The 12,227-nt window shown below is 43.1% G+C and overlaps 1 protein-coding gene across 1 annotated transcript in view; it reads left to right on the forward strand.

Annotated features, from left to right (window-relative positions):
* Nucleotides 1–12,227, forward strand: part of POLR3F (RNA polymerase III subunit F) — a 41,196-nt gene that overhangs the window by 660 nt on the left and 28,309 nt on the right. The window lies entirely within an intron of this gene.

The raw sequence follows: 12,227 nt of genomic DNA on the forward strand, positions 1-12,227 counted from the left end.
TAAGCCTGTACGCCACTATGCGGAGACCTGAGGACCTTATATTTCACAACAAACTAAAAACTCACAAAATTTGAAGATATTTTAAATAAACAATTTATTATAATATCAATTAAATATCATTTTTATCCATCGATAATATGAATTGTTCTGTACAGCTATAGTTGTTTTCCTGGGATCTGCGCATCCATCCACAATCTATGTTCTAATGAAGTGCAGTAGGAATAATAAAAAGTCGGATGAACATGAACTGCTTAACTACCATAATCATCAAAACGAATTTTGAGGGGCCTCTTAAGGAAGACAATAATATCATTACTATATATGTCAAAGCTTGTTTCATTTCATGCAGTAACAAAAATCTGATGGTGGAACAAAAAAGGGGCGTGCCGAAATATTAATCTAGATTTTGTGCTGATTCTTCACCATTGAGTTATGGGGCTAAAAACATTTTCTTTTTTTTTGTATACCTTGTCGAGGCTCAGATGAGAGCTAACACAACACACAGCAAGGGGGGCATGAGACAAGAGGGGTGGGAGTGGGAAGGACAAAACAGTGGGGAACAGAGACACAGAGATTTGTGGAAGGGAGAGGGATGGGGCGGGGAACACGGGGTACACAAGATGGACGTTACAGGGACTTTCAGGAAGGAAAGCAGGGAATTTGAAGGAGGTGGGTTTGGGGTGGATTAACGGGGGTAGAAAAGATCGAGGAATTGGATTGGGGATGATAAGAGGTGGTGGTGTACAGCTGTTTTGGAGACTTGTGGAGGGAAGAATGGGATGGAACAGAGTGAGGAAGTTTATTTCAAAGGCGGGTAAAAAGAGGAATGAACGAGTGAAGGTGAGCAGTGATTGGGAATTTTGGTAGTTTTACCAGAAGGGGGTTATTGGCAGACCTTGAGTGCCCTGCGGAAATATGGTGGAGACAAATTTTAGACACAGCAGGGGGGGGCAAGACTGGAGAGGAGACGGTAGAAATCAGAAAGACCACCGACCTGCTTGCGGTGAAAGAGTGAGAGGCCGACACTCAGTCATCGTGGTAGATACCAATGATCCAAAATGCCTTGCTTTCCACAGCGTGAAGCCGAGAAAGGTGGGAGGCAGGAGTACCAGCCCAGACGGGAGAGCAGTACTCCATCAGGCTGTGGACAAAAGCTTTTTACGTGGTCAGGAGCTCAAGTGGGCCGAGGAAGGACTGTGCACGACGGAGGATTCCCAGTCGGCGACTGGCTTTGGAGGTCAGGTTGGAAATGTGGCTTTCTCAAAAAAGATCATGGCAGATAGTGAGACCCAGAAGCTTGAAAGAAAGGTCTTCTAGAGGATTGTTGAGAAAGTGGAGGGGGGGGGGTTCCAAACGGTCCTTTCGGAGAGACATGAGAGTGTGAGATTTGTCCGAAATTGAAAGACATGTTCCACGTGTTCGACCAGTTTGTGGTTTTACCCAGATCTGCAATGAGCGAAGAAGCTGCTGCATGGCGGTCTGAGGGATGACAGATGGTATGGCAGAGGGTGGAGTCATCAGCAAAGAGAGAAAGAAGATTTTCTAGAGTCCGATAGATCATTGATGAAAACCAGAAAAAGAACAGGCCCAGAACGCTGCCTTGAGGAACTCCAGCCTGGACAGGAAGAGGGGATGAAAGAACTCAATTTAGGGCAACATATTGACTGTGACAGGAGAGGAAGTCTGTGAGTCATGAGTGGAAATGGTCTTGGATACCATAGGAAGAGAGTTTGGTGAGCAGGGCAGGGTGCCAGACCATGTCAAAAGCACGTGATATGTCCAGGGATACGGCTCTGATTTCATGTCTGGCATTTCGTACCTCCATCCATTGTTGGGAGAGCAGAAGCAGCATATCCAGGGTGGAGTGACCTGGTCTGAAACCAAATTGATGATTGGAAATCAGGCCATTGGAGAAGAGGAAGGATTTAATGTCTGATGCGATGATGGATTCCATAACCTTGATGATTGAGAGAAGCCAATTGGTCTGTAGTTGCTGGGGTTTGTTTTTGCACCTTTTTATGCAGAGCAGTAATGTTTGCTGATTTACAAGCAGATGGCAGATGACCTTGAGCAAGTGACATGGTGAATCGGACAGAGAGAGGGTGAGCCAGAGCAGAGGAGCAGGTTTTTAGGACACGTGGGCTGATGCCGTCTGGACGGGTTGCAGAATCTGAGTCGAGATTCGCATGATATCTCAAAAAGTTGTTCACGGATTCGGATGAAATTTGGTGGACAGGTTGGGTGTGTGACAAGGACGAATTGCTTCGATTTTGATGAAGATCTGAATCCAGATCCAGATACAATAATTTTTTTAAGTGATTCTTCACCATTGAGAGATGGGGCCAAAAATGTATGGCAGATCTCTAAAAGTTGTGGATGACTTGTGACAAAACGAGGTGGAAGAGTTGGTTCGGTGATGAGAACAAGCAGATTCAATTTTGGTTATGGTACAGAATCGGATCCGACCAATCAGTGGCATACAAAATGTAAACTATTTAGCCTGGTGGAGGTATGTTCTCTATGGAGTGCTGCTCCATTTCACCAAGTTGTCACTGAGTGATTTTTCATTTATTTGTTACTTGCAAAATCTAATATTTTTCAAGTATCTTGGTGAGTCGACTTCGTTATACTGTCTCTTTGTCTGTCTGTCTGTCGCCTGCAGGTCACAATTTTAAACCTATCTTCACGAAATTTCACCACATGGTAGAGTTTGTCACAAGGAAGAAGCCTATTATTTTTAAGGTCAAAAAGCCAACATAGGCCAAAGGTCATCAACTAAGGTGGTATTGTTGTGGGCCGGGGGGTCAGTGGCGAGGAACGGCTGCCAGGTGGAGCAGTCGAGCCGTCTCCCACCGAACACCCGGAATTTAGGTCGTGACTCTCGGACAACTCCGAAGGTCACGGGTCACTTAAGGATCGTGCTCGCCAATTCTCTGACGGCGTGGGTATAGGGTTAATAGCCAAATTTCAATATAGCTAAGTACCCACGACGTCAAATTACCGGGGAAGTCACACCCTTGTTGTAGAATTTTGTAGTTAACGTTTTAACCGACTCGATGTAAATCCTGTTACTCAAATGAAAGCCACAATTAATTCACTGTCCGCAACAGAAAGTACATTACATCAGATAATTTTATTAACATGGTCCATGGAGTCCAAGCCACTGAGATGGTATACATCCACAATGATTTGCACTAAGCAAAGATTACATTTCCTGGCATTTATATGCTTTTGTGGGAGTGGAGGGGGCTGATAAGCATTAGGCAAAAGAACTCCAACTGCAATACGTGTCTACTTGGTGAAAGAATCATGGCAAAAGTTGGTGTTATCAACCAGGTCACTTTGTTCCATAGCAAGACATTCCTTTTATCAACATTTAGGTCAAAATACTCTTGAGTAAATGGAAGCATAACTGACAGCCAATTTGACTTGTAGCATAAAAATTAAATTTATAAAGCACCAGCAACAATTATAATTGAGAGTACATTAATATAATTATTTTCTTCCACACCCTCAACGGACTCTGTCGAACCGGGTCGCTCGAGCGACCTCGGTCCGGTGAAACCGAGCGGAATTACCAAAGTCCGTCGGACCCAATGACAACTTATGGCACCGACGGCCTCACTATTTCTTAAGCCCGCACCGTGCTGGGTCAATGGAAGAAAACACGGCAACGAACTGGAACATTTAACAATTGCGGGTTTATTTATAATGGGGGCAATAATTGGGAAGGGAGACACAGAGCAAAGTTACAACCGAATAAAATGCAATGTATAAGGAAAAGAAAACACTTAAACGATTCTACCTAACAGACTGGTGCCACACACACACACCCAAAAGAAATGGACCCCGTGGGTCTTTATTCGGCCCCTCAGCCCAGGAGGGAAAGGCGAGCTGGGGACCAGGGTCCTGTCGGTACCTGGCCACCTCGTGCGGTTAGGCCCACGACTGCACGTGTGGGGTCGGTGGGAGCTTGGATGGCGAGCAGCCGAGATTCCAGACTTGGCGACGAGGATATGGCACCCAGCGTGGGGCGAAACAGGAGCAATGGCGACGAGACCAGACACGAACCCTTCTCACTCAACCGACCACCAAGACCGCTTGAACCACGACCATGACCAAGCCACACAGACCAACTGCTCGCCACCCGACTTATTCCTGGGCGCTCTGGCTTCTCATTCCCTGGGGCGCTTGTGAGATGCTCGCCCTTCGCTCATTGGCTGGAGGAAACGCTCCATGCCTTTCTTCGGAGCGGAGCCTTGATCTGAGGCGATGGAGGCTCCACCCACGCCTTCAGCCAAAAATACGTGGGCAATGGAGTCGATGGTGCGGAGAGGTGGAGGATTGACTTGTCGGGAGGAAGATGTAAAGATGTAAAAAAAACCTGACTATAAAAGAAACCCGCAGCGCACACATGAAATTAACCCATTAGACAGAAGTACGGGACCCTAACTATAAACACGTACTTATCGAAATAACTGAACTGCGGGGACTCTGGCTGTCTGTGTTCAAGAGGCTTCCAAATCCGTAATAGTATTTCTAAAATCCTCAATTTTCATCTGATTAACTTGAAATTTGAAGAGGAGTTGTATATTTGGTCATTGAATTCAACCACCAATTATTTTTTGAGGTCAAATTTGTTTTACGGATTTTGCAAGTACCGTGCGATGCACAACGTCTTCTTGTTTGTCTGTCTGTCTGTCTGCACAGAACTTTAGTGTTTTTCTCCGCAACTACTTGTCAGATCGAGATGACATTTTCACCATTGGTGTGACTACTCATGTAGAATGTTTTAATGATAAGTATGATGTCATAGGTCACGTGTTGTGGCAGCCATATTGAATTTAGCTTAAAATTATCAAAAAAAATCTTCTTCCGAATAGCTGGACAGATCGGGAGGAAAAAAAAATCACACAAATGTTCCCCAAGCCTCGGTTGTAAAAGTTTGTTTAGGAATAATTGACAGGTCACATGGTTTGGCACCCATGTTGGATTGAAGAAAAATATTCCATAATGTTTTCTCTGGAATCGCTTAACCAATCGACGTGAAGCTTCACAATTATCATCTCGTAGTGGTGGGGAATGCAGGTTTTAAATTTCAACTTTTATCAGACACATGGTCTGGCAACCAGAATTGTTTATTGTTTTTTTTTTTTGTATTTATTTCATCCTTTCCAGAATACTCTAATGAAGGCCTGTACTTATTTGGTCTTCCATTTGATTTGAATTGAATTCATTTTAATCCCATTCTAAATTCAATTGAATAACAATAAAAAGAGCAATCGGAGATTGCAGACCCTTTGTGTGCTGATGTTATGTAATTAATCAGAGGAATAACTAGTACTGCCATAACTAGAAGGCTTTTTTTGAGTAAGCCTGACTTGACTACACCTGAAAGGGTTTTGACAGTGTTGGAGAAGCAGCTGAAACCTGCTTCTAATACTTTGGGAAATAAATAAATAATAATCACTTTTGGTCATGAATAAAACAAAAAAAAATCACTTCTGGACAAAAAGTTTTAAAATCACTTCCGGTAATGTACAAAACAAAATAACCACTTCCTGTCATAAAAAAAAATCACTTTTGGAAATAAATAAATAATAATTATGTTATCTTACCCAGGTTCCTCCTGATGACTTCATCTTTTCTTTTTCCTCATTTGGGTGACTTCTGTTTACTCCAAAGCAGGACTGTGCTTATTTGGTCTTACATTTCATTTGAATTTATTTTAATCCCATTCTAAATTCAATTGAATATTAATTTTAAAAAACGTCATGGGTCAGGTGTCTAATCAAAGCGGGACGTCTTGGTACCCGGTCATCATTGCCAGCAGTTATAAAGTGGCAGTTCTAGTTATGCCTCATTAATTATGTAACACACCAGCACACAAACACCACACAAAGGGTCTGCAATCTCTCATTGCTCTTTTTCTTGTCATTCAATTGAATTTAGAATGGGATTAAAATAAATTCAAATCAAATTGAAGACCAAATAAATAGTCTTCCATTGGAGTATTTTGGGGAGGATGAAGTATATAAAAAAATAAACAATTCTGGTTGTCAGACCATGTGTCCGATAAAGTTGAAATTTCAAACATGCATTCTCCATCACGATGAGATCGTAATTGTGAAGTTTCACGCTGATTGGTTGAGCAATCCAAGAGAAAACATTTAATATTTTTCTTCACTCCAATATGGCTGCTAAATCATGTGACCAATCATCAATTGTTAATTAAACTTGCACACCCAAGGCTTGGGGAATATTTATGTGATCTTTCCTCTCGATCTGTCTTGGAATTCTGGAGAAGATTTTTATCGGTTTTAGCTAAATCCAATATGGCTGCGAAATCATATGACCTATGATGTCATATCTCTGAACCTTTTGTTCCTCAGGGATAGGTGGTCATACGTGTAAAGTTTTTCCTCAATCTGTTCAGTCACTTCAGAGATTTTTGAAGGATCAAAAAAACCCAATATGGCTGCCCAATCACGTGACCGATGACATCAATTTTTTTTCTGTGGACCATTTCATCCTGAGACGACCCTCAATTTTCATACTGATCAGATGTAACGTTCCACAAATGCAATAATGACATCATTACGAAGGCACCTATGACATCATTAAAAAAGAAAATCACATTCCCCATGAGGAGTGCTTCCCATGTGCCATGTTTCAATATTTGCCTTGTTGCGGTTGCAGAGAGAGGACCAATTTTTTTCCATTTTTCCAACATGGCTGCCACACGTGACATGACGTCATAATTATCATCAAAACATTCTACATGAGTAGTCACTCTTATGGTGATTTTTTTATGGTGAAGTCACTCTTATGGTGAATTTCTTATGGTGAATCTGACAAACGGTTGCGGAGAAAAACACGAAAGCTCTGTGCGGATAAACAAACAAGAACAAGACGTACAGAGCACGATAATTGCAAAATCCATAAATCAAATTTCACCTCAAAAATAATTGGTGGTTGAATTGAATGACCAAATATGCAAATCCTCTTCAAATTTGAAATCAATGGGATGAAAGTTGTCAATTTTAGAAATCTGGCCTACGTTGACCTTTTGGCCTAAATTGACCTCAAAATAATCGGCTTGTTGAATTGAGTGACCTGAAATATAAATCCTGTTCAAATTTCAAATCAATCGGATGAAAATTGACGATTTTAGAAATCTCACTGAAGTTTTTTTTTTATCTTGGGCCGGTGTTTACCTTTTGACCTCAAAAGCAATTGGCTTGTTCCGTATGACAAACTCTACCATGTGGTGAAGTTTCATGAAGATCCGTTTAAAATCGTTACCTGAAGGTGACAGACAGAGACAAAAACAAAATCGACTAACCAACATACTTGAAAAATCTTCAATTTTGTAATTAACAAACAGACCCAAATGCAATAACTTCTCTCCTGTGGTGAGGGTAATTATGAAACACGTCATTGGTCAGGGTCAGGGTCAGGTGTGCAATCAAAGCTGGACGTCTTGATAGCCTGTCATCACTGGCAGCAGTTATAAAATGGCATTTCGAGTTATGTCTCTCATTATGTTACACACTGTCACATAAACACCACACAAAGTACACCACAAAAAACAACACAAAGTACACCACAAAAAACAACGCAAACACCACAAAAAACAACGCAAACACCACACAAAACAACACAAACACCACACAAAACAACACAAACACCACACAAAACGACGCAAACACCACAAAAAACAACGCAAACACCACACAAAACAACGCAAACACCACAAAAAACAACGCAAACACCACAAAAAACAACGCAAACACCACAAAAAACAACGCAAACACCACAATAAACAACGCAAACAACACAAAAAACAACGCAAACAACACTAAAAACAACGCAAACACCACACAAAACAACGCAAACACCACACAAAACAAGGCAAACACCACACAAAACAAGGCAAACACCACACAAAACAAGGCAAACACCACACAAAACAAGGCAGACACCACACAAAACAAGGCAAACACCACACAAAACAAGGCAAACACCACACAAAACAAGGCAAACACCACACAAAACAAGGCAAACACCACACAAAACTAGGCAAACGCCACACAAAACAAGGCAAACACCACACAAAACAACACAAACACCACACAAAACAAGGCAAACACCACACAAAACAACGCAAACACCACACAAAACAACGCAAACACCACACAAAACAACGCAAACACCACACAAAACAAGGCAAACACCACACAAAACAACGCAAACACCACACAAAACAAGGCAAACACCACACAAAACAACGCAAACACCACACAAAACAACGCAAACACCACACCAAACAAGGCAAACACCACACAAAACAAGGCAAACGCCACACAAAACAAGGCAAACGCCACACAAAACAAGGCAAACACCACACAAAACAACGCAAACGCCACACAAAACAAGGCAAACGCCACACAAAACAAGGCAAACACCACACAATACAAGGCAAACACCACACAAAACAAGGCAAACGCCACACAAAACAAGGCAAACGCCACACAAAACAAGGCAAACGCCACACAAAACAAGGCAAACGCCACACAAAACAAGGCAAACGCCACACAAAACAAGGCAAACGCCACACAAAACAAGGCAAACGCCACACAAAACAAGGCAAACGCCACACAAAACAAGGCAAACGCCACACAAAACAAGGCAAACGCCACAAAAAACAACGCAAACGCCACACAAAACAACGCAAACGCCACACAAAACAACGCAAACGCCACACAAAACAACGCAAACGCCACACAAAACAACGCAAACGCCACACAAAACAACGCAAACGCCACACAAAACAAGGCAAACGCCACACCAAACAAGGCAAACGCCACACAAAACAAGGCAAACACCACACAAAACAAGGCAAACACCACACAAAACAAGGCAAACACCACACAAAACAAGGCAAACACCACACAAAACAAGGCAAACACCACACAAAACAAGGCAAACACCACACAAAACAAGGCAAACACCACACAAAACAAGGCAAACACCACACAAAACAAGGCAAACACCACACAAAACAAGGCAAACACCACACAAAACAAGGCAAACACCACACAAAACAAGGCAAACACCACAGAAAACAAGGCAAACACCACACAAAACAAGGCAAACACCACACAAAACAAGGCAAACACCACACAAAGCAAGGCAAACACCGCACAAAACAAGTCAAACACCACACAAAACAAGGCAAACACCACACAAAACAACGCAAACACCACACCAAACAAGGCAAACACCACACAAAACAAGGCAAACACCACACAAAACAAGGCAAACACCACACAAAACAAGGCAAACGACACACAAAACAAGGCAAACACCACACAAAACAACACAAACATCGCACAAAACAACGCAAACACCACACAAAACAAGGCAAACACCACACAAAGCAATGCAAACGCCACACAAAGCAGCGCAAACACCACACAAAACAACGCAAACGCCACACAAAACAAGGCAAACGCCACACAAAACAAGGCAAACGCCACACAAAACAACGCAAACGCCACACAAAACAAGGCAAACGCCACACAAAACAACGCAAACGCCACACAAAACAACGCAAACACCACACAAAACAAGGCAAACGCCACACAAAACAAGGCAAACGCCACACAAAACAAGGCAAACGCCACACAAAACAAGGCAAACGCCACACAAAACAACGCAAACGCCACACAAAACAACGCAAACGCCACACAAAACAACGCAAACGCCACACAAAACAAGGCAAACACCACACAAAACAACGCAAACACCACACAAAACAACGCAAACACCACACAAAACAACGCAAACGCCACACAAAACAAGGCAAACGCCACACAAAACAACGCAAACGCCACACAAAACGACGCAAACGCCACACAAAACGACGCAAACGCCACACAAAACGACGCAAACGCCACACAAAACAACGCAAACGCCACACAAAACAACGCAAACACCACACAAAACAACGCAAACACCACACAAAACAACGCAAACGCCACACAAAACAACGCAAACGCCACACAAAACAACGCAAACGCCACACAAAACAACACAAACACCACACAAAACAACGCAAACACCACACAAAACAACGCAAACACCACACAAAACAACGCAAACACCACACAAAACAACGCAAACACCACACAAAACAACGCAAACACCACACAAAACAACGCAAACACCACACAAAACAACGCAAACACCACACAAAACAACGCAAACACCACACAAAACAACGCAAACACCACACAAAACAAGGCAAACACCACACAAAACAAGGCAAATACCACACAAAACAACACAAACACCACACAAAACAAGGCAAACACCACACAAAATAACGCAAACGCCACACAAAACAAGGCAAACACCACACAAAACAAGGCAAACGCCACACAAAACAAGGCAAACACCACACAAAACAAGGCAAACACCACACAAAACAAGGCAAACACCACACAAAACAAGGCAAACACCACACAAAACTAGGCAAACGCCACACAAAACAAGGCAAACACCACACAAAACAACACAAACACCACACAAAACAAGGCAAACGCCACACAAAACAAGGCAAACACCACACAAAACAACGCAAACGCCACACAAAACAAGGCAAACGCCACACAAAACAAGGCAAACACCACACAAAACAACGCAAACGCCACACAAAACAACGAAAACGCCACACAGAACAACGCCAACGCCACACAAAACCCCGCAAACGCCACACCCGACAACGCAACCGCCACACAAAACAACGCACACGCCACACAACACAACGCAGACGCCACCCAAAAAAACGGAGGCGCCACAAAAAACAACGCAGACGGCAGACAAACCAACGCAAACGCCGCACAAAACAACGCAAACGCCACACAAAACAACGCAAACGCCACACAAAACAACGCAAACGCCACACAAAACAACGCAAACGCCACACAAAACAACGCAAACGCCACACAAAACAACGCAAACGCCACACAAAACAACGCAAACGCCACACAAAACAACGCAAACGCCACACAAAACAAGGCAAACGCCACACAAAACAAGGCAAACGCCACACAAAACAAGGCAAACACCACACAAAACAACGCAAACACCACACAAAACAACGCAAACACCACACAAAACAAGGCAAACACCACACAAAACAACGCAAACACCACACAAAACAACGCAAACGCCACACAAAACAACGCAAACGCCACACAAAACAACGCAAACGCCACACAAAACAACGCAAACGCCACACAAAACAACGCAAACACCACACAAAACAACGCAAACGCCACACAAAACAACGCAAACGCCACACAAAACAACGCAAACACCACACAAAACAACGCAAACACCACACAAAACAACGCAAACACCACACAAAACAACGCAAACACCACACAAAACAACGCAAACACCACACAAAACAAGGCAAACACCACACAAAACAAGGCAAATACCACACAAAACAACACAAACACCACACAAAACAAGGCAAACACCACACAAAACAACGCAAACGCCACACAAAACAAGGCAAACACCACACAAAACAAGGCAAACACCACACAAAACAAGGCAAACACCACACAAAACAAGGCAAACACCACACAAAACAAGGCAAACACCACACAAAACAAGGCAAACACCACACAAAACAAGGCAAACACCACACAAAACAACGCAAACACCACACAAAACAAGGCAAACACCACACAAAACAACGCAAACGCCACACAAAACAAGGCAAACACCACACAAAACAAGGCAAACACCACACAAAACAACGCAAACGCCACACAAAACAAGGCAAACACCACACAAAACAAGGCAAACACCACACAAAACAACGCAAACGCCACACAAAACAAGGCAAACACCACACAAAACAACGCAAACGCCACACAAAACAACGCAAACGCCACACAAAACAACGCAAACGCCACACAAAACAACGCAAACGCCACACAAAACAACGCAAACGCCACACAAAACAACGCAAACGCCACACAAAACAAGGCAAACGCCACACAAAACAACGCAAACGCCACACAAAACAACGCAAACGCCACACAAAACAACGCAAACGCCACACAAAACAACGCAAACGCCACACAAAACAAGGCAAACGCCACACAAAACAACGCAAACGCCACACAAAACAACGCAAACGC

The sequence above is a fragment of the Eptatretus burgeri genome, chromosome 7 (assembly GCF_056783735.1).
Source record: "Eptatretus burgeri isolate ZD-2024b chromosome 7, Ebu_testis_v1, whole genome shotgun sequence".
Taxonomy (NCBI): Eukaryota; Metazoa; Chordata; class Myxini; order Myxiniformes; family Myxinidae; genus Eptatretus; species Eptatretus burgeri.